The sequence below is a fragment of the Trachemys scripta genome, chromosome 5 (assembly GCF_013100865.1).
Source record: "Trachemys scripta elegans isolate TJP31775 chromosome 5, CAS_Tse_1.0, whole genome shotgun sequence".
Classification (NCBI taxonomy): Eukaryota; Metazoa; Chordata; order Testudines; family Emydidae; genus Trachemys; species Trachemys scripta.
The window spans coordinates 128,649,842-128,669,460 of record NC_048302.1 but is presented as its reverse complement, the minus strand read 5'-3'; positions in this window follow the sequence as shown (position 1 = coordinate 128,669,460).

The window sequence follows — 19,619 nt, the reverse complement described above, 5'->3', positions numbered from 1 at the left end:
CATCCCAAGTCCTCAGGGCAAATTCATCATTAAAAAACGCTTGCTTTTAAAACATGTTTTATATTTTAAAAGGTAAACTCACCTGAGGTCCCTTCCATGGGGTCATGGTCTTGGATACTGGCTTGGGAGGGTTGGGAGGGAACTTCAATCAGGCTGAGAAAAAGATTCTGGCTGTAGGGGAGAATGGAGTGCTGGGTGCTCTCCGCAAGCTCGTCCTCCTCCTCCTCTTCCCCATCCACAGAATCCTCAGGTGTGGCTGATGAGATTACCCCCACCTCGGAATCCACGGTCAGAGGTGGGGTAGTGGTGGAGACCCCCCAAGAATTGCATGCAGCTCAGTGTAGAAGTGGCATGTCTGCGGCTCTGACCCGGAGCGACCGTTTGCCTCCTTTGTTTTCTGATAGGCTTGTCTGAGCTCCTTGACTTTCACGTGGCACTTCTCTGAGTCCCTATTGTGGCCTCTCTCCATCATGCCCTTGGAGATTTTTTCAAAAGTTTTGGCATTTCATCTTTTCGAACGAAGTTCTGCTAGCACTGAATCCTCTCCCATTATAGCGATCAGATCCAGTACCTCCCGTACGGTCCATGCTGGTGCTCTTTTTCGATTGTCGGCCTGCATGGTTACCTGTGCTGATGAGCTCTCTGTGGTCATCTGTGCTCTCCTGTGCTGGGCAAACAGGAAATGAAATTCAAATGTTCGCGGGGCTTTTCCTGTCTACCTGGCCAGTGCATCCGAGTTCAGATTGCTGTCCAGAGCGGTCACAATGGTGCACTGTGGGATAGCTCCCGGAGGCCAATACCATCGAATTGCGGCCACAGTAACCCTAATTCGAAATGACAATATGGATTTCGGCGCTATTCCTCTCATCGGGGAGGAATACAGAAATCGATTTTAAGAGCCCTTTATTTTGAAATAAATGGCTTCGTTATTAATTCGATTTAATGCTGCTAAATTCGAATTAAACTCATAGTGTAGACCAGGCCTTAGACCCACCTCGGTTATAATTATATCAGTTTTCTGGTGCCAGGTGTGATCTCTGTGAAAAATAGAAGGATGAATCTAATTATTGTTGTCCCATTCTGTTTTGTTGATGCAAGGCCTGATCTCTACAAAAATAGAAAAATAAATGTTCTTAATAGAAAATAATTATTTGGAAGGGTTTGAGAATAGTGCTGGGTGGGAAGCTGTTTTCCCATTTTTGAGATTTCAAAAAAATTTCACATTCCACATTGTGGTGAAACCAAGATCTTTTGAATCAGGCAGAGCAGGGACCCGAATCTGAGTCTCCCACAACCCACGTAACCTAACCACTGGGCTACACATTCCTGCCAAAGGTTTTGGTTTCAACCAATCATACATTTTTCCCCAGTAAAAGACCTTAAATGTAAAATTCCCAACTAGCTCTTTTTGGGAGTATTAATGGTAGCAAAATTCACCAGTGCAACAAAAGCCCCCAAAATTTCCTTCCCAAAAGTTTATATCTTTTTTGTCTGCCCTCATTTACATATAGTGTGTGGAAAACACCATGGCCAATCCCCCATTATTCCCAGTAAATACAGTTTATTGAATCTATGTTGACAAGGGACTTCTGTGCTTGCAGCTTTTAGCAAGCTTTCCTCACCTTGCCATGTACTCTCTGCCTGAGGAAGTTAAATACATGTATCTTTCCCTAATCTAGTGCCATACTGCCTCACATTATGAAATGTTATTAAGACACAACATGAAATGTTTTGCTCTAAGGGCTTGTCTTCACTATTGGGGTAAGACAACCTTAGTTATGCTACTCCCACTACATGAATAGTGTATCTGGAGTCGACGTAGCTTAGGTCAACTTACCCTGGTGTTTTCACTGCACTGCGTCAATGGGAGACGCTCTCTGGTTGACTTACCTTACTCTTCTCGGGGAGCTGGAGGACTGGAGTTGACTGGAGAGTGCTTGGACATCAATTTAGCGGGTCTTCACTAGACCCGCTAAATCGACACCCCGCTGCATTGGTTGCAGCCCCGTTGATGTCCCCGTTAGTGAAGACAAGCCCTTAGTAACATGGTTAGTTTAATAGACATCACCATCCTGAGTCTGGTAGGATTTACATCACGTCTCTCCATCCAAATATGGATTTTTTCTGGATTTGCACCGGTGTACATGAGATCAGAATCAGGCCTCAAATCTTCACATAACTGAACTGTTCTGCTTGTAACACAATGGAATAGCTGGTGACAGGGAGGATTGTAGAGCCCTTTTGAGGTTAGGCTGGGGATCACCATTTCCTTGGCTACTTGGTAGGGGGCCATGAATGGGATGTTAACGCAGGAGATGAGCTTAGAGTTGGGGGCCTTGTTTGAAGGGATAAGGAGAAGGAATGTGGTGGTGGGTATGGTGACCTGACTGAAGACCTGACTGAATCAGCAAGGGCGATGACAATATCTGATGTTCCCAAACATGTGGCCAGCACCATGCCCCAGAACCAGCCCCGCTGGGGTCAAGGAAGATGGCTGTAATCAAACATTTGCTTTGAAAATCCCCTGGGAGCACCAGCAGTGAGATTTACCATGGTCAGCATTGCAGCACCTAACTTTTAGGCACCTTACTGCTGAGTAGACTTAACAACCCCAAGTTAGGCACCCAGGCTCCCTAATGCAGACTGAGAGAGAGACTTAGGCACTTCAGAACGGGGTTGACAAAAGCCAGCAGGCTTAGCGGGGAGCTTCCTAAAACAGCCAATAGGAAATGCTCAGGAGCAGGTCTGGACTTAAGTGCCTACATCCCTTGGAAGGGCATAAAAGGGAGGTGTCTCCCGCCACTTGGAATTCACAGCTGTGAACCCTTTCCTGGAATTAAGCATTAAGATTAGATGTTGATCAAGAAAAAACAAGGGAATCCCCTCCCAAAATATAACCTTTAGGCCAGTGATTAGAGCACTCACCCGGCTTGTGAAAGACCCAGGTTCAAAACCACACCTGCCTGATGAGGAGCAGGGATTTGAATTTGCGTCTTCCATGTCCTACAAGAGTTGCCTGACCACTCGGCTATGGGATATTCTGGGGCAGGTTCTACTGTTGAAGCTGTTTCACTCTGTATAAATAAATTAAATAGTCACTTCCGGGTGGCTGCCCTACCCACTAGTCTATGGAATCAGTCTTACTCTTTCTCTGTCCCAATGAATATTAAAATTGAAAACCTACCATTCTGTTCTAAAAAATACTGTAGTTTTCAGATCCGATTTTTTTTAGGTTTATCTGATATGGAAAAGAAAATAAACAAACAGTATATTTTATTAAAGTGATGCTATTCTTTCTCCCAGGAATAAGTAGCAATTGTGTCACAAGCAAACTTTCAAGGATTGATGCCAACAAATTAAGCATCTGCATTGGTGCCAACAAATTAAGCGTTGTTTAAAAAATTGCTTTTATATAAAGGTCTGCTATTAAATATTTGATAGCTTCACACACACAAAAACAACAAATCTCTGATGAAAAGGCAATTGTAATTTGAAGAATTACTCCTATGAATATTAATGTTTTTCAGTTCTGCTTTATTGTAAGCTGAGGATTGCACCGTCACTGAGCAAAGTTCAATGTTTCTACATAAATGGAACAGTGGAATAATAAATGAATTGTGACAAAGTTCCTCCTCTATCTTGGTGGGTCCTGCGCTTATTGGCAGATTTTCTTGCCTCAGAGATTCACCATGTGGGTTGGGAAACAGCCCAGAGACCTTCCCCTCTGGGAGAACCCACAGTCCAGGTCAATTGGGAGGTTTGGGGGGAACCCAGGCCTGCCCTCTACTCCGGGTTCCACCCCAGGGCCCTGTGGACTGCAGCTGTCTATAGTGCCTCCTGTAACAGCTGCATGACAGCTACAACTCCCTGGGCTACTTCCCCATGGCCTCCTCCAAACACCTTCCTTATTCTCACCACAGGACCTTCCTCCTGGTGTCTGATAACGCTTGTGCTCCTCAGTCCTCCAGCAGCACACCCTCTCAGCTCCTTGTGCCTCTTGCTCCCAGCTCCTCACACTCGCACCACAAACAGAAGTGAGCTCTTTTTAAAACCCAGGTGCCCTGATTAGCCTGCCTTAATTGATTCTAGCAGCTTCTTCTTAATTGGCTCCAGGTGTCCTAATTAGCCCGCCTGCCTTAACTGGTTCTAGCAGGTTCCTGATTACTCTAGTGTAGCCCCTGCTCTGGTCACTCAGGGAACCGAAAACTACTCATCCAGTGAGCAGTATATTTGCCCTCTACCAGACTCCTGTACCTCACTGGTCTGGGTCTGTCACATAATGAATAAATAATAAAAGATCTATTGTCTCCTACATAGAGTTTAATGGCTCGGGTGGGTGTGCAGGGGGAAATGAACTCTCCTGACCCTTGTACTGTTAGCATAGCCCTCAAGGATAAGATTTTCAAGAGTGCCTAAGATCCAAATCCTCAAAGGTATTTAGGTACCTAACTCCCATTGGCCTAGGTGACATATTCCCATGGGAATTAGGCTCCCTAAATACTTTTGGAAATGGAGCTTAGTACTGCAGACACCATCACCAACTTCATGAAACTGCTACTATTTCTCAAAGGGTAGGTCTACACTACCCGCCGGGTCAGTGGGCAGCGATCGATCCAGCAGGGGTAGATTTATCACGTCTAGTCTAGACACGATAAATCGATCCCTGAGCGCTCTCCCATCGACTTCTGTACTCCACCGCCGCAAAAGGCGCAGGCGGAGTCAATGGGGGAGCAGCAGCAGTCGACTCACTGCCGTGAAGACACCACAGTAAGTCGATCTAAGTATGTCGACTTCTGCTACGTATTCACGTAGCTGAAGTTGCATAACTTAGATCGATCCCCCACCCCCCTAATGTAGACTAGGCCAAAGTGAACAAGAGTGTGAGCCAGTATATTGCTGAGCCCAACTTTTGATATGGTTGGAAACCAAAGCATGGTGGGCCAGAATCACTGGTGAGCTCTCACTCGTTTGCGCTACTCCACAGCTGTAAACTACTCTGCTTGTCGTCTTTTTCAGGCAGCAACACATTTTTGAGATATATTTGTACAGCACCTTGAACAATGGGGATAGGGCTTTTAGGTGTCAAGCACCATAGATAACGAGGGAGGGAGGGATCACTGCTCCCCACCCTGAAAGTTTGTTCCCCTTCCCCACCCCCAGATGAGACTAGCTCCAAGTACCTTGTGTTGTACAACCCAGGAAAAGTCAATGGTGAAGCATTAAAGTTAATGGGAAAACAATGAAACAATTTAAACTGAAAAGAAACCCTAGTCCTGGAAAACTAAGAAAGGAGAGAATTTTCTCCACCCTGAATCATCCATGAGTCACTATGCCAAGAGGCTCTTCAGCAGCTATAAACTTTAAATCCCTTATCTTGAGGAAAGCCCCAAAACTTAATGTGGTGGATCCAGCATACAAAAAAATTACTTGCGTTATTATTAATTTTATTAATTTGCTCAATAAATGTACTGAATTATGAATCTGATTATTATATTTGATCATAACTTCCTTTTTCAGGTGCCACAATTGTTGCTTTGGCATGATGCTCACAAATTTAAACTAACAGGTACTATTTAAAAATCTTGGCCAAAATTATCCAGTTTGCTGTGATAAATGAGTTGCCTCTGAGAGGAGATCAAGATATCAGAAACGTCAAGGATTAGATCTAACTCTGAGCAATTCATCAGGAATTTTCATCAACCTACTTCAGTTTACTGCAGGATAAGATCCAAAATTTAAGGATGCTCTGAAAACTATTCCAAAAAATGAAAAGTACACTTCTGCTGAAATTCAGAATGACATAATTTCTATTACGTAGAAGATGGTTTTGAAGGTATTATTGAAGATATTCAGAAAAGTGGTGATGTCAATTTCTACTGACTGAAATATGACAATACAGGTGATGTTGTGAATGTAGAAAATTCACACTATTCTCTTTTGATGGCAAAGCCAACGAGAGACTTATTGGATTAGTCCAATTGCCTGGCCTGACTGCTTATGATATTACACAACACATTTTGAAAGACCTCCTTGAACTGGGTCTTGACCCTCCAAATAATCTATGATCTTGATTTAATGGCACCAAAATTATGTCAGGGTGCAAAGGAGGTGTATAAATGCTTTTGCAACAGAAACTAAACAAGCAAATACCTTACACACAGTGCTTGAATTACCAATTAGATTGGGTGGTTATTCATGTGTGCTAAGAAGTCAGCAGTAGCAGGATATGTTCTCAAATTGTGAATTTTTTCCTCAGGCATGATGTGAGTGTGCTGTATAAAGGCCAGCACCTGCAAAGACTCATCAAAGTAGGATGGACTGGTCACCTGAAAGCCTTGGAAATACTCCTCAATAATTTGGGAGAGATTCAAAGTATTCTGTCAATGTGAATGGAAATGGCAATCCATGCATTGGAGCAAGAGGGCTGTGGAAAGTTACAGAATCATCCAAATTCTTGTTCTGAGCTGAGGTTATGAGAATGATTTTGAAGTTTTTGCTCCTGTGAACAATTAACTTCAAAAGAAATGATGGCTCCTTGCTAAAAGAGTTCAATTGGTTACTGTTTCCTGTGAAGAACTTCAGCAAAAGTCTCGTTTGAAAAAAATTTTTCCTCAGAGATTTCATCCAAGCACCCCGTTTTGAAAGATGCATGTGATGATGCATCAGCATTAAGATGTGCCACCAAACGAGCCATGGTATTGCCCCCCAAATTTCCATATCCCACAGTCATTGATCACTTACCAGGACTCTACAGTGTAAATGAACATCAGTGGTCCCAGATTCATCGTGAATTCTTTGATGAAATAAGTGGTGAATTGCAAAGGAGATTTCTGAGAACTCCAAGCTATACAAAAGTTTGTCAGCAAACTATTCCACTAGCTCTCCAGACTTCTTGAAATTGGACTGACTTCAGGCTTTGATTGACTTGCTTGGGCTAGATACGGAGAAAGTAGAAGTTGAAATGGCTGAATTTAAACCACTGATAGATAAGAGAAATTGCAAAGAATCTAAGAAGTTCTGAGTGCTGCCAGGGAATTAAAGGTGGCTTTCCCATGTATTTTTGAAATATCTCTAGTGGTCTTGTTGATTGATGCATCCACTGCAGCTTGGGAAAACTCCTTCTCTTGTTTGAAAATAATTTTATACACCAAAGGATGAGCATGTCCCATGAAAGAAAGAGAAACCTAATTCTCCTGTAATATGAAAGTGATGTGACTTTGAAACTGAATCTGTAGGTCTTTGCAGAAGAATTCACATGCCATTCTCCAAGATGACTTCAACTTTTGTTTTATGAACAGTCTTTGCATTGTACAGCACTTTCATGTTAAGATATCTAGTTTTATATTTCTTAATTTTCACATTTTTTTTAAACCTTGAATGGTTGTTATAATGAACAGTCCCATCTTATTTTTTTTCTTATTTCATAAAAATGAAATTTAAAAGACGGTCTTCTGACTGAAACTGTGCTTTTCAGATTCTGAAGGCAAGCACAACTGTCCCTCTTGTCATGCAGTTAGCCCTTTCTTCTCCCCCCCTCCAGTGTTAATGTCCTAGGTGAGGGGCAGAATATGAATAATAATTCCCCCACAATACATATAATAATTAACAAACCCATCCTAACCAGGCACTTATGGAGTGGACTCTTGCCAAAGCAGAAGTTTCAGTGGGAGAGGCCTTCTAACACCTTCCTGCATTTCCCCATGATCCCTCAGAGATCTACAGAGCCAGTGGTGGACCGTGGCAGTGAGCGTCCAAGTTCAGGTGAACAGATTCGGGCTTGTGCTTCTGTGCTAAAAGTAGCTGTGCAGGCAGCGCTTTTAACTTGCAGCTCAGGTTAGAACTTGGGTTCTGAATCCCGCTCCCCTCGCTAGGCCTCAGAGCCCAAGCTACAACGTTGACACAGCTATTTTTAGTGTAGGTGAGCCAGAGTTTGTCGACCTGGACTCGGAGACTCACTGCCACAAGCTGTGCAGACATAACCCATGGAAACAACCGACTGAAAAATGGGAATTTTGCAAAAATTCATAGAAGAAAGTTGTCCCTGTGTTGCATTGGAAAATGTTGATATTTTTTCAACTATGAGGTCAGAGATTTGTGTGGGGGGTGAGGACTGGAGGGCCTTGGGAACCTACCCAAGGGAAGGGGAGCTGGCAACTCCTTGGCAGCATAGTCTCACTGGAGTTGCATTCTCAGGAAGCCATGGGCAGAGCTGCTTGTAGAATAGCCGAACTGTGTCATGTCATAGCATGAGGCACAGGACATTTCTGGCTTAATTAAATGGTAAAGCTGCAAGACTTCATCTCATCAAATTGTGGAATTGTTCCACAGCTAGTAGGCAATGGATAACATCAGTGTCTAGCTAAGTCCAACCCAGAGCCATCCAGTTACAATGCTTCATTTTGACACAGTGCGTAGAAAAAATGGAAAGCACAATGTTCACAGGGCTTTCATTTAGTTTAACAAAGAGAAGGTTAAGGGGTGACTTGATCACAGACTATAAGTCTACAATGGGACTAGAAATGTGATAACAGAGGGCTCTTCAATCTAGCAGACAAAGGTATAACAAGACCCACTGGCAGGCAGACAAAGCTAGACAAATTCAAATTAAAAATCTGCATATTTTTAAACAGTGAGAGTGTTCCAATTAACCATTGGAATAACTTATCAAGGGTCATGCTGAATTCTGCATCACTGGCAATTTTTAAAATCAAGAATGGATCGTTTTCTAGAAGATCTTTGGCTATACCTCAGTGCGAGGGTGATGTCTGCCAAGGGGGTTCATCGGTGGGTTTTAAAGTGGCTGAGGAGCCCAAATCGTGCCCTACAGATTTTCCCACAGAAGTGACAGGTGTAATCTCGGAGGAGACATAGTTATTGACTGGACAGTTGTGCCCTTTCTTTCCTCCTTTGTCACTGTAGTTCAGCTTAATGCAGGGAACTCCTATGGCCTGTGTTATACAGGAGCTCAGACTGGGTGATCACAATGGTCTGTTCTGGCCTTAGAATTTGTGAGTCCCCTGATTTCAGTGTTCCGATCGGAGAATTCTTCTGATCGCAAGCCCCAGTGTAGCAAAGCACGTAAGCATGTGATTAATTTTAAGCATGAGTGGGTCTATTGCAATCAGTAGGATTAGAGTTAAGAAAAGATTTGGTAGCATGTTTCTGGAAGACAGAAATCAGTGGCTAACAAGGGAAAGTTGGAAGGAAGTCTAAATGAATGACATTATGTTGAAGGACTACTCTTTTGCTTGGGGGTGACAGCATATTTTTTTATGAAAATGTTCTCATTTATATTTTTTGCAAAATTTCCATATTAGAGCTGTTAAAAAAAGGGAAAAAATACATGAATTATGTTCCTGATTTTGTTTTGGTTTGTCATTCAAACTTGCACAATTTTGAAATTTGAAAAATATTGAAAAGTTCTGTTTGTTCAAAAAATACAGTGATTTGTTTCTGACCAGTTTATCACAAGCACTTTGCAATAGCACAGCTTCAGAACAGATGCTTGTGTGGATATTTTATTGCAATATCTAGATATCTGTCTGAAAGTGCATGGCTATTGTTCCTCGTCTCCAGATAGTTTCTCATCTGCTTCTGATGCTCACTCACTGCTGGGCTGGAATGCCCAGGCAATCTGGACGATACCCCCAGGCTCCCAGTGCATGTGTTTCTAGAAGTGCTGCTGCTGAGTTTGTTGCTTATTCAGAAATCAGAAACAAGATTCCTACCGCTCTTGCTGAGCTTCCATACACCCTTTGTGGTGGGAGGAACATCTCTTGTCACAATTCTAGCATCAACCTGAAACAGAATCTACATCAGGTTAGTCACTACTCCCGTTTCAACTGTTGTGTAGTTAATTTCTTTGAGCCATCTGGTCAACCCAACCAAAGTCATTCCCTTGTGGGGGACAGAAAATAGTCCAACAAAAAGCAAGAGCCCGATTAACCTTCTCCTCTTTCTTCCTGAAATAACATTTGTAGCCTGATTCTTGAAGCAGCTCGGTCTGCAGAACTCCTGTTGACTTCAATAGGAGTTGCACACATAGATTCAGGAAAACATCATTAAGTACCTAGGACTGGAAGGTCAGTTGCTGAGTGCTCTAAGTTAGCACTGAAGTGTGAAGGCTTCCGAATATTCTGCTAGTAGGTCACTGTGGTGGGGCAGCTGCCCCATCCCCACGAGAGAGAGGGCTAGAGTAGGCCAGAGCGGCTGTGCAGGCCGGTGGCCAATTAGGGAAAGGTCTACTCAGAGCCAATCAAGGCCGAGATTAGAGCCAGCCAATCAGGGTTAGGCTATATAAAGGCTGCTGAGGCGAGGAGCAGGCAGTCTGTCCCAGACCTTCATGGGGGAAGGTCTGTCTCTGGAGCAGGAGACCAGCACCTTGGACAGAGCAGCGCTGGGGAAAGGCAGAAGGAGCTGGGGAGCTCCAGCCAAGGAAAACCCCAGGCTGCGGGCCTCACTACAAAGGGCAGAGTGGGTGCACAGAGCTGAAGGGAAATCAGCCCAGGGACAAAGTCTGACCAGGGGAGAGAAGGAGGGCAGGGAGGCTTCCCCTAGAGGGTCCCTGGGTTGGGACCCAGAATAGCTGGTGGGCCTGGGTCCCCCTCCTCCCTCTTGTACTACACCTGGCTGAAGAGGAGCATGGCCGGATACAGGCTGTGGCTGGCCCCTGTGACAAAGGGGCTAGACATTGAGACTGCAGCTGGCCACTAGAATAGGTGCAGACAGAGGACTGCTGATAACACCAGACCCCGGAAGGGGGTGAGACCAGAGCACTGGGCACTGCCGGAGGGCAGTGTCCTGAAGAGGACGCTGCCGAGTGGGAAGAAACCCGGGTCCAGGCATCAACAGGGGAGCAGACAATGGATGAGACACCACCAGCAGGGGGTGCCCTGCAGAGGACAGAGCTAATTCCCAGACGTGCCAGCAGGAGGAGCTGTGGTGGTGAGTCCCAACCCCGTGACAGTCACCAATATGGAGACATGAATAAATGGATGTACTGACTTACAATTTAAGCATGAGATTAAGTGCTGTCCTGTGCAGGGATGGGTTTAAGCATGTTCTTAAGTGCTTTCCTGAATCAGCCCAAAGCCCTTATATCCACAACCTGTAACTAGCGAAGTTGGTAGCAAAACTCCCCCTGACTTTAGTGGTTCCAGAATTTGGCTTTTAGAGAACAGTCAAAGTTGTTCATTGATCCTTTGGGTCTCATTCCTCCAAAATACAGTGCATGACTTCAGGGCAGAAAACCACATTAGACTGCAGCCTAGAATGGAGTCAGAGGAAATCTAGTTCATGTGCTGTAAATAAAGGAAGTTTAGTTAGTTTCTAAATATCTTTTCTCAGAGAGAATCATAGATTTATTTATTTTTTGTTAAAGACCTACAATTTTACATTTTATCTGCTTAGGGTTAACATAGCTGGAACAATGAAATAACCTGAGTTTTTTCAATCCATTTGAATTTATTATAAATCTCTTACAAACTCCCATGCCACTTCAAAACACATTTCACCATCATTCTGTATTGAAATCTGCAGTGGCGTCATATGAGAAGCTATTGTTTTGACCTAGGGACCAGTCCTGTGGGATACTAGAGCTTAGCATAGTGGAAGAAAATGGATAGATAAATATGATTGGTAATTTTAACTTTATTACTCATGGGTTACAGTAATCCAGTTTACTTTAGTTATATAGAATTCATTTCTCTTCCCAATGGAATAATACCTTGTTATTTTGTATGTGTTTAGCATTATACTTATGCTAAGGTTTCTATGGAGACAACCACCAAATTGTTTAGGTAACGCTGGCTGTTGCTGAATTAAGTCATTCTTCAGCCCATTTAAAATGAGAATACAAATGATGGCATAACTCTGGAGAAGAAGTTGAAAAGTAGGTTTCATATCAGAAGCTCCCTGAGGGAGACTAATTCCCTAACCTGTCCCTAAAAACTTCTAAATACATTGGGTTCCCCCTTCTTTCATGGACGCATGAAGCAATCCAGCTGCATCCAAAATTTTTGCATCTAATCTGCATTGAAAATTGAGTCACATGCTTGTGATACAGTCATTTGTCGGTTATGGGACACTGAGGCAAAGGCTATGGGATAGTTTTTCAGTATTCATTATGGGACCTGTTTGAAGTAGTACAATTGCTTGTCCATAATGCTATATAGAGAAGGTCTCATTTTCAGAGATGCTGAGCACCCAGAACTCCAGGGGAAGACAATCAAAGCTACGGTCCTTAGAAGCTTTAAACGCTAAACCTAATTGTTACTTATATAACACACACAGAGAGACACACACACTGTGGCCCCCTGCCTGGATCGTTAAGGGCAGGGATTGAAACTGGGACCTGTGGATCTAACACCAATGAACCACTACTTCCTGAGCTAAAAGGTCCAGTTCTGTTAGCACAAAGGCTGTAGGGGACTTGTAAGTCTCTATGTGGTTCAGCCACTAGAGGGGGACAGAGAGCCGCATGGTGTGAGTGTGCATTGCACTGAGCTAGCTTGATCATCATTATTATTATTTGTATTACTGACTCTACGTATCGACTGTAACAACTGGAGAAGGGTTACACTACTCTCTGTTGTAGGGAAAGCCTTCTGCAGTCTGATACTACACAGGATACAAGAGGCAGTGAATGAAAAGTTAGAAAAGAACTGGCTGGATTCAGACTCAAGAGATCCCAGGCTATGGGCAACCTCCTGTCTTCATTAGTTTCGCTGATTTCTAAAAGCTATTTGACAGCCTGCACAGACATACATTGTGGAATATTCTTCAATCCTATGAAATCCCAGATAGTCATCAGTATCATCAAGGCCATGTACAGAGATGTGAAGTGCTCTGTATGAACAAATAACCAGACAACACAGTGGCTCATTGTGGACACTGGCATGAAACAGGGCTGCATTTTATCTCCACTGTTTGGCATTGCCAAAGACTGAAAAAAGAAGTGTGTTAGCAACACAAACACTGGTAGAACATAGGAAGATGGCAAATGCCTAGAACACCTAGACTTTATTGATGATATTGAGCTACTGAGTGACACCCCCCCAAAATGTTACAAACAAGTGGCAAAAATATCAGGCCTAGTGGGAATGAAGCACATAGTGAGGAAATGCTATTTATCATCTAATTGGACTGGCAAGTTTTTAAGAGTGACGTGTGTGAGAGAGAGAGATTCATGTACACAGACACACACACGTGCATGTGGGAACAAGAGCTTATTCTGCATCAGATATAGTTTACTATCACATTAGTACTTAAATATATTCTGTTTTCAAAATGCAGTTATTTATATGCAACTCTCTGTGCTTTTAATCTTAACCATACACAACTGCTATGTCAAACAGAGACATTCCATGGGGTTCAGTTAAATCATATTAATCACAAATCAATGAAAACTGGCACGACATAATATATTTGCTGTTTAGCAAGCAAAGTAGACAAAGATGGCATGACTGCAAGCTTTATTCAGCACTAACAAGACAGATTTTGTATTCAAAGGATGTGCTAATGTACAGCAAAATTAGACTTAAAATATATTAGACTTAAAATATATACTGGAAAGATTCCTGCCCGATTAAATACATTTACTCTAGTGTACAATAAAGCTGTTCAATATATATTTTTGTCTTTGTCTTGCTATAAAAAATAAAGTTGGATCCATTTGAACTTGGAGATAAAATGCTGTGTTTTGTTCAAGAGTTATTACATTCACTGTGCTGCTCTTTCCATGTTAAAAATAATTCCCTTCGGAGGAAAACCAAGTTGGCTAGAACAAAGACTTTCAAACATTTACCTATATTCACAAGCAAGTTTAACCCTATTTTGTAACTTAAGAAATATGGTGCTCAAGAGCCCACCTTCAACGTACCTCTGAATTTGGAATGAGCAGCATTAAGGTGAAAAATAGACATATATACACATCATTAAGTAACCATGCCTGGTGTAGATACTAAAATGAAATATCTCGGGGGGGGGGGTGTTATTCATGAATATCAAACTTTTTTACAATCAGAAAATATGGAATTTAGAAGACAAAAAAAAAGAGGAATGAAAAAATATACCTGAATAGATTTGCTTCCTTTTGTTTTCCTTGTTGTAACAGGGTGGCTTGCCCACTGTCTGGAGACCTTGGGGCTAATCTAACCATGATTACAGATAAGCCCCACCTGAGAGGAATTGGGTGATTCCTGTATAAAAGGAACCAGCTTTAAGTGCTGAAAGGCTCCCAGTGTAGATTGTGCTATGTCAATGGGAGGGCTTCTCCCATCGACATAGGATATGTCTTCGCTACAAACCTAGCTCGACCTACCCATTGCCCGCTGGGAGTGGAGGGAGGCCTCCCAGGGCTTCTCACCCCACATTCCCTGTTGGGGACACGGGGAAGCTGCCTGGGACTTTTTGGCCACCACACCTGGCTCCTGGCAGGGAACAGCCAGGGGGCCCCTCGAGCTTCTCACCCCAGATCCCAGCTGGGATCAGGGTCTGAAGCCGCCCCAGCTTCTACCCCAGCTCTCAGGTGGAATTGAGGTCTGAAGCCACTCTGGCTTCTTGCCCCGGCTCCCAGGTGGGATCAGCGTTTGAAGGCACATCAGCTTCTCGCCCCGGCTCCCAGCTAGTCTCAGAGCACAAAGCTGTCCCAGCTCCCAGCTGGGATCAGAGTCCATCCGCCCAGATCTCCAGGGGAGCAGGAGCTTTCTTGTCAATTTAATGTCTCCCACTTGTGGAATTGATAAGGCCTCCAACAGCCAATGTAAGGGACCCGGTGTCTACACAGACACTGTGTTGCCCTAACCTCACCGATAGAAGCCTTATGCCTCTCGTGGAGGTGGAGTTATGATTTTGGTGTAGCAGGGCACTTACATCGGTGGGAGGAAGGCTATAGTGTAGACCCTGACATAATTAGGTCAACATAAGCTTATGTCAACCTAACTCTGTGATGTAGACCAGCCCCTAGCTACCACTTCTCATGGAGGTGGTGTGCCTACACCGACGGAGAAGCTCTTTTGTCAGCATAGTAGCATCTTCACCAAAGTGATAGAGTGGTGCAGCTGTACCGCTGTAGACTGTATATGAAGACAAGGACCTTAGTGTCTCTTGGTTCTAATGCAATAAAAAGTATTACCACAAATAAAATCTCTACAGTTTTACTCAACATCCCAGAGATTAAGAAATGGGTCTGCTTACACTCTCAATGTGGGCAAATACAGGCAACTCAAGCACACTGGAAAGTTCATCTGTATCAATATTTACAGCAATATTTTAATTCAAATTTTAACAAGTCAAGTACAATAACAAGTGACTTAACCAAGTATACAGAAGGGATTTACTTGTGGAATTTAGATCCAAATCTGAAATTCCCCAAGGTTTGGAGGTGTTCGCATGCATTGTTCCTCTTTGGCCAATGTTGGGAACCACCTCATAAGGCATGGCATTTGGATACAGGTCCAGGTTTGAACTACCACACAGCTCAGAGAGGTTCAAACTCAATTTTCTGACTCAGATAGAGTTTTAATTAGGAGTTAATGAATACATGAGTTTATATGGAGCTGCATGAGCAAAAGTCATATACGACACCAGTTCTGCCTGGTCCCACATAAATTTAGAATTTTTTTTTTTTTACTACCTTCAGAGTGGTAGCTGTGTTAGTCTGTATCTTTTTTCTCCTGCCTTCAATTTCCCTTCCATTTGGTGTGGGTTGGGTTTTTCTTGTTTTTTGATTGTTGTTTTAGTTATTGTAGTAAGGCCAGGTCAATGCAATAGGCCTTAAATTTCAGTCTAAAGGGTGTTACAGAGACAAGGTGGATGATGCAATATCTTTTATTGGAGCAACTTCTGCTGGTGAGAGAGACAAGCTTTCAAGCTTACACGGAGCTCTTCTTTAGGTCTGGGAAACTACGTGTCACTGTTAAAAACAATGTTTGAACAGACTGTTTAGCATAAGTAGTTAACATGTATTTCAAGGGACTATTCAAGGTGAAGTGCTCAGTCTAAAAGGTGACGAGATTCCTGGTGGTTCTAATATCGGTCAGGAGTGTGTTCCACAGACATCTCACACAACTTGCCCAAACTTAGCTTCAGCCCGCTGCTTTTCATTCAGGTGTTTATGTGCTCCAGGTATCGAGAGAGGTGGCAGATGATGCTGAGTTTAAGTGGAATTTAAGTGATGCGTAGGTGTATATTAAAGGAGAATATCTCACCCAACCAGAAAGCAGAGATACATTCACTGAATACACTGTTCACTATGGGTGCCATTCGTGTGTGTGCAAAGGGCTTTCACAAGGGTTATGCATCACTAAAGTCCCTCAGAATAAGGTATAAGTGTAAGCTGGGCAGGATTTATATGTTGCATACGTCACATGCTTATCCTCTGCAAATGGTAAATTTCACTCTGCATAATTCTGCCTTCTCTGCTCTTGGTCATTATTAGTCAGATTCATCTCTGGTGTAACTCCATTGCCTTACACTATGGATGAGGCTTGTTCAAATGGTAAATCAGATTATTTTTCTATATAATATATATATACAGAGAGAGAGAGAACATTTGTGAATAAACAAACTTTGCAAACTTGGAAAAACAGTGAAGTCATTTTTATGAAATTGTGAATTATTGCTCTTCTGCATGGCCCAGTTCAAGAAGTGTCACAGTAACTACCTCTTTGTAACAATTGTTAAATGAGGGGGAAAGAAAACTGTTTAGCTACAGCTCTCATTATTCATAATGCTAAATGTGTTTAAGAACAGAATCTATATATCTTCATCTCAGGATGGGAAAAAGCATTTGGATATGCCTGACACATATTGTGCAGAGATAACAATAGGACATGAGGATATATAGCATTATATAATAGTAGTTTGCAAAATAAATTAAAAAACAAGAATATGGTGCCCTTTAATTATTGATATAATGTAGCAGGGTCTTTAGCATTTCTACTTGGGTGTCAATGTATGTCATTTTCAATGTTGCATGGTATTGTGACACAGATTGTTAGCACCCAATCCTTTGACTTTCATGGCATATCCAGAACCCTGTGTTCATTCAAGTGGATGGGGACCTGGGAGGCAGTGACCATGAGATGGTCGAGTTCAGGATCCTGACACAAGGAAGAAAGGAGAGCAGCAGAATATGGACCCTGGACATCAGAAAAGCAGACTTTGACTCCCTCAGGGAACTGATGGGCAGGATCCCCTGGGAGAATAACATGAGGAAGAAAAGGAGTCCAGGAGAGCTGGCTGTATTTTAAAGAATCCTTATTGAGGTTGCAGGAAAAAAACATCCCGATGTGTAGAAAGAACAGTAAATATGGCAGGTGACCAGCTTGGCTTAACAGTGAAATCTTTGCTGATCTTAAACGCAAAAAAGCTTACAAGAAGTGGAAGATTGGACAAATGACCAAGGAGGAGTATAAAAATATTGCTCAGGCATGCAGGAGTGAAATCAGGAAGGGCAAATCACACTTGGAGTTGCAGCTAGTAAGAGATGCTAAGAGTAACAGGAAGGGTTTCTTCAGGTATGTTAGCAACAAGAAGAAAGTCAAGGAAAGTGTGGGCCCCTTACTGAATGAGGTAGGCAACCTAGTGACAGAGGATGTGGAAAAAGCTAATGTACTTGATGTTTTTTTTGCCTCTGTCTTCACAAACAAGGTCAGCTCCCATACTGCTGCACTGGGCAGCACAGTATGGGAAGAAGGTGACCAGCCCTCTGTGGAGAAAGAAGTGGTTTGGGACTATTTAGAAAAACTGGACGAGCACAAGTCCATGGGGCCGGCTGTGCTGCATCCGAGGGTGCTAAAGGAGTTGGTGGATGTGATTGCAGAACCATTGGCCATTATCTTTGAAAACTCATGGCGATCGGGGGAGGTCCCAGATGACTGGAAAAAGGCTAATGTAGTGCCCATCTTTAAAAAAGGGAAGAAGGAGGATCCGGGGAACTACAGGCCAGTCAGCCTCACCTCAGTCCCTGGAAAAATCATGGAGCAGGTCCTCAAGGAATCAATTATGAAGCACTTAGAGGACAGGAAAGTGATCAGGAACAGTCAGCATGGATTCACCAAGATTCCTCTTCTATGAGGAGATAACTGGGTCTGTGGATGAGGAGAAAGCAGTGGATGTGTTATTCCTTGACTTTAGCAAAGCTTTTGATACAGTCTCCCACAGTATTCTTGCTATCAAGTTAAAGACGTATGGGCTGGATGAATGGAATATAAGGTGGATAGAAAGCTGGCTAGATCGTTGGGCTCAACGGCTCCATGTCTAGTTGGCAGCTGGTTTCAAGCGGAGTGCCCCAAGGGTCGGTCCTGGGGCCGGTTTTGTTCAATATCTTCATTAATGATCTGGAGGATGGCGTGGACTGCACTCTCAGCAAGTTTGCAGATGACACTAAACTGGGAGGAGTGGTAGATACACTGGAGAGTAGGGATAGGATACAGAGGGACCTAGACAAATTAGAGGATTGGGCCAAAAGAAACCTGATGAGGTTCAACAAGGACAAGTGCAGAGTCCTGCACTTAGGATGGAAGAATCCCATTCACTGTTACAGACCAGGGACCGAATGGCTAGGAAGCATTTCTGCAGAAAAGGACCTAGGGGTTACAAGAAGCTGGATATGAGTCAACAATGTGCCCTTGTTGCCAAGAAGGCTAATGGCATTTTGGGCTGTATAAGTAGGGGCATTGCCAGCAGATCGAGGGACGTGATCATTCCCCTCTATTCGACATTGGTGAGGCCTCATCTGGAGTACTGTGTCCAGTTTTGGGCCCCACACTACAAGAAGGATGTGGAAAAATTGAAAAGAGTCCAGCGGAGGGCAACAAAAATGATTAGGGCCTGGAGCACATGACTTATGAGGAGAGGCTGAGGGAACTGGGATTGTTTAGTCTGCAGAAGAGAAGAATGAGGGGGGATTTGATAGCTGCTTTCAACTATATGAAAGGGGGTTCCAAAGAGGATGGATCTAGACTGTTCTAAGTGGTACCTGATGACAGAACAAGGAGTAATGGTCTCAAGTTGCAGTGGGGGAGGTTTAGGTTGGATATTAGGAAAAACGTTTTCACTAGGAGGGTGGTGAAGCACTGGAATGGGTTACCTAGGGAGGTGGTGGAATCTCCTTCCTTAGAGGTTTGTAAAGTTAGGCTTGACAAAGCCGTGGCTGGGGTGATTTAGTGGGGAATTGGTCCTGCTTTGAGCAGGGAGTTGGACTAGATGACCTCCTGAGGTCCCTTCCAACCCTTGTATTCTATGAAAGCATCGATCCTGAAGGGCACATGCTTAACTTTATTATACCCCTGAGTAGTCAAGTTTTCAATAGGGGCCTTGCTTCATTCACTATAAAAATTGGAAGTTGTGGGAAGAACTTATGTTTTCAGTTTGGCCACCAAACTAAAGAAGAAAAAAATATTTCATGTCAACCTGAAATTAATTAGTTTTAAAATATTTTTGTGATTCAAAAAAGTAAAAAAAAAAAATCAAATGAAGCATTTCACATAATTTTTGTGTTTAATTAAAAAAAATAAGGTAAAATTCGAAAGAAAAGGCATTTCAAATTAAAAAAATCAAACCATTTCATTTCCAAAATGTCAATGAAACATTCTGACTTTTTTAGATTTGTTGTA